The 5000-nt window shown below is 36.4% G+C and overlaps 1 pseudogene; it reads left to right on the forward strand.

Moving 5' to 3' along the window:
* The window catches only part of LOC119571989, a 9445-nt pseudogene extending 5871 nt beyond the window's left edge, over positions 1 to 3574 (forward strand).
* The last annotated feature ends 1426 nt before the right edge of the window (positions 3575 to 5000 follow it).

The raw sequence follows: 5000 nt of genomic DNA on the forward strand, positions 1-5000 counted from the left end.
AGATGGAGAGGGGAGGGTTTGGGGGCAATATGTAGGCAAAGGGGTAAAAGAGAGGAAGGTGGGGTGTCTTGAAGGCAAAGTGGAGAGGGAGGATAGGGTAAGGGGTGGAATATGTAGGTGTATGGGTAAAGCTGGGTAAAAGAAGGGGTGACGGGAGCCAACGAGAGAGGCAGGTCATAAGGAGAGGGGAAGGCGAAGGGGAATGGTAGGGCAAAGGCGGGGATGGCGGGAGCGAATGGAAAATACAGTAGGATGTGGAGAAGAAGGATAGAGACGATGGGGAGGGGGAAAGGAGGGGGTGAAAAGGGCAAAAAGGAAGGGGAGGGGAAGGAGAAGAGGGAAAGGAAACAAAGAGAGATAAAAATCACTAATGTAGGTATCTCAGTATGCTCACGAGTGCAAGTCAACGAATGCATATAAAATTGGAAAAGACAGTTCTTGAAGAACGAACTGAATTCATATCCGGAACATAAAAAAGGTGATGGCGATTCCGTTAGTTACCGAGTCTTCAGGCACGATCTCTTCATGGTATGACTAATGTGTTGTTTGATACTAATAGTAGTGTCAGGATGGAATCCCAAACAACATTAAAAGAAACAAGAATATGAAGGAAGAGGTCTTATGATAATCATCCAGGATATTGATCATCTGTGAGTCATCTGACAACTGATTGTTCTCTGCTTTCACAGATAATTTCCCTGAGTATTTGAGATCATTACTGCGAGATGTACAACAGAAAATGATGAGAATGAAAATAAGAATGTATAATATTGAAATGATTGTAATGTTTTCGATAATAATAATGGTGATAATAGTAATGACAATAATGATAGTAATAATATGAAAATAATAATAATAGCAATTATAATAATTATGATGATGGTAATTGTGATGTGATGATAATGATATTGCTAATATAATGATGATAACAATGATTTGATGATAATGATATTGCTATAATAAGGATGATAACAATGATAATAAGATGATGAAGATTATAATAGTAATGATGATGATATTATGGTGACAATGGTAATTGTAATAGTGATAATGATATATGATAACCAGTATATAATGGTAATGATAATAATAATGTAATATGATGATGGTGGTGATAATGATGATAATGATAATAATGATGAAAATGATAGTGATGACAATAATAACGATAATAGTAATGACTATAAGGATAACAGTAATAGTAATGATAATAGATTGTGATAATAATTATAATAATAATGACAAGAAAATAATATTAACACTATTACAATGATACTATTACAATAATTACAACAATTACAATGATAATAATAATGATACAATAATAATAATAATAATGATATATAATATAATAATAATAATAATGGCCCTGCGGTTCGGCCATCTTGTACTATCAATCAAGAAAACAAGACTTAAATGGACAAGGGAAAAGTATAATGAGGTAATGTACTGCTTTTGCTGTACACTCGAGGAACCTACTGCAGAAGTTGTGAGCATATTTCTGTTAGTGTTCCATTTGCCTCAAACTTCAATCACCCTCGGTCGCTGGTAGTGACTCGGTGTTTAATTTTAATTAGCAGATCTAAAGAAAAGAAAAGGAAAATAATAATAATAATAATAATAATAAAATATAATAATAATAATGATAATTTTAGTAATAACAACAAACACAAAACAACAACAACAACAACAACAAACAACAACAACAACAATAATGATAATAGTAATAATAATAATAATAATAATAATAATAATAATAATATAATAATAATAATAATAATAATAATATAATATAATGGAATGATGATCATGATAACAGTAATGGTAATAATGATGATAATGATAGTAATGATTATATTGACAATAATGATACAATAATGATTATAAGAATAATAGTATAAGAATAATGATAAGCATAAAGGTAAAAGTGATAATGATAATTACCATAAAAGAAATCATCCTCTTATCATTTTTCAATACCATCATTTTTATGATTTTCATGAATATTGTTGCAGTTTTGTCTCATTACCATCGTCGTCAATGAACAATATACAAATACCTTTTTGTTTTCATTAAGAAATCCTTACCAGCAATATCTGCCCATTAATCGCCATGTGATTCGTTTACCATTCAAGTTACGACAATTCATCATTCAGAGATTGCATATCGTCCGCGGGGAACATTACATGCCCACGGTTCTTTGGGAGTAATTTCTCATGCTGCCCCCTCCCCCATACCCTTCCCTTATCACCTCCAACTCATCCTTCTCTCTCTCCCCGCGCCCCCTCTCCCTCCCTATCTCCCGCTGAGCAAGGACCTGGAATATGAGGAAGGAAAAGGGACGAAATTGTTTGTTTTGCTGTGTTTTTGTTCATTTAGCTCCGTGTATGATTCTGTGAGATGAAGATGTATATGTATCTTTATTTAGATGTATTGGTATGTATTTTATAAGTAAAGGCGGTGAATATGTAGGAATTTATATGAATATGTATGTAGGTTTGTGAATATAAAGCAATGCAGGAATTGTGCTTTCTGTAAGTATCTCTAGATACTGTCAGTGTGTGTGCGGTTGTGTAAGTGTGTGTGGATACGCATATATGAAACGTATTTATGACTTCTTTTTCAATGGTCTTTTCCTCCTGCAGGAGAATATTCGAAGATCCCGCGAACAGCTGGAGGAGCGAAGTCAGAGCATGTCTGCCGCTTCTTCGCCTCGCACGGTGCACCGCCCGCCGCTCACAGAGGACGGTCCTTGCTATATCTCGGACGCCAAGACCAACGGCCACCCGTGCATAAGACCAGAGTCCGAATCCGAAAGCGAAGTGGACGAGGAAGACGACGAAGAGGAAATGGACGACATGGAGGAATCGTGTGTGGAGATGCGCGACTGCGAGTGCCAGACGCGGGACTCCCTCCTCACCCAGAGAGACTCCGGTCAAGTGCAGCTGCCTATGACCCCTCCCCCTCCTCCCCCTCCCAACAGACGTCCCCCTGGCCTCCCTCCCTTGAGTCCTTGTCCTCCCGCAGTCCCAACGCCGCCGCCTCCCCCAGGCTCTCACTACGGCCGTGCCCCTTCGTCAGGACCCCCGTCGGAACACTATGGTACCTACGGCAAGCCACCGCCGGTGCCGCGACACAACGACCCCTACGAGGTTGACGACCATCAGACGACCCTTACGCCCAGAGATATCGAGCCGAAGCGGTCATCGAAATGCGAGAACGAGGTCACTACGAGCCCAGTAAATTTTCCCAAGGCCACGCCGATGTCCTGGTGACACACTGAACACCGACAGTTGTAATGTTATTTCATGACTTGTATCTCATTGGCAGCATTCGAGCCAGACTCAGATTTGACAGTCACATACCAAGACTGTCGACATGATTCTTTGCAGGGTGGTGAGTATCCCCGTGTGAGGGTGGTGTGAAGGTGAGGAAGAGGCAAGGATGGTGTCACGAGGATGGAGGTCAGACGAGGGTGAGTGTGCCGAGGTGCCCAGTCTGGACGGAGGATGCCCGAGGACTTGCTTCTGCAGCACACACGGAATGCCACCCGTCACTCTTCAGGAGTTTTGTTTTGTTAAAAACGCCCGTACTTGTGAGTTTATGAGATTGTTGATCTCAGCCGTGAAAATACGTAGACACAACCAATGTTCCCACTGATATTTGTCTTCTTAAGTTAAAGAGCTTTTAGGAGCCCTAGGGCAGTTCTTTTTGATTTGGTGACAGTGCAGTATTAAGGATATGTTGTTACTGTCGCATTAAGAACCTACTTTGCATTTTGTTCAGCGACGATAACATATTTTCCTGGGTTTTCTGAGACCAAACTCCAGTCAGTTTTGCAGTTTTCAAAACACTCGTGAAGTTCTTTGTTCTGGAGTCTTCAGGAAGATGTTTATCGCTGCTCAAGGGTTGAACTTTTGGTTATTTCACGTAGAGAAAGATTTCAGTCAGTGGATGATATATACAGTATATACATATATATTTTCGAATTTCTAATACGGGAATATATATTGATAAGTGCCCTCGTGGAAAGTATAGAGTTGTCTCCCGTCCCCACAGAACTATGTATAAAGCTTTTTTACATTTTGTTACCATATCATCAGCGCCTTGAGAAGCCTTGGCGGTTCCCTCAGCAGCGCGTTGCCTTTGATTTAGGATTCTATGTCATAAGTATTCTTTGGTATTTTGAAGTTTTTAGATTTGTAAGATATTTTGGAGTTGATATATTAGCCGTATCATTTAATGACGGTGTTGAGGATTTGTTGTGCAACACATGCATTTACCGGTAATTGTCTTCAAGCATATCGTTTTCTGTTTGTAAATAATGTAAGAACAGAATTATAAAAGATTTTTTTCCATAAAGACAATCAAATGGGAGGTATTAAAATGTGCCAAACTGTCTATAGAACATTTTATAATACCTTAATATTAAACATATATATATATATATATATATATATATATATATATATCAATATACAGACAATATATATGTACAAAATATACATATACATATATATATACATATATATACACATACTATATATATATATATATATATATATATATATATAGATATATATATATATATATATTTATATATTTAGATATATATATATCTATATATATATATATATATATATATATGTATATATGAATGTATGTGTATATTTATATGTTATTGTATATGCATATACACATATACATTTATACGTGTATATATGGTTTTGCATATTGTGTGTGTGGTGTGTGTATATGTATATATATATATATATATATATATATATCATATATAAAATATATATATATATATATTATTATATATATTATATATATCATATATATATATTTCCCAATAAATGTTAATTTTTTGTAATGACAGGTTTTGTTAATTTTTGCACTGTTAAGAGGTTTAGGTGCATCTTAACGGGTACTAACAATATATTGTAGGATTTTCTTATTACACAAAAATACGACCCCTGCATTGCGACTCTAACACG

Source organism: Penaeus monodon, unplaced genomic scaffold, assembly GCF_015228065.2.
Source record: "Penaeus monodon isolate SGIC_2016 unplaced genomic scaffold, NSTDA_Pmon_1 PmonScaffold_895, whole genome shotgun sequence".
NCBI lineage: Eukaryota > Metazoa > Arthropoda > Malacostraca > Decapoda > Penaeidae > Penaeus > Penaeus monodon.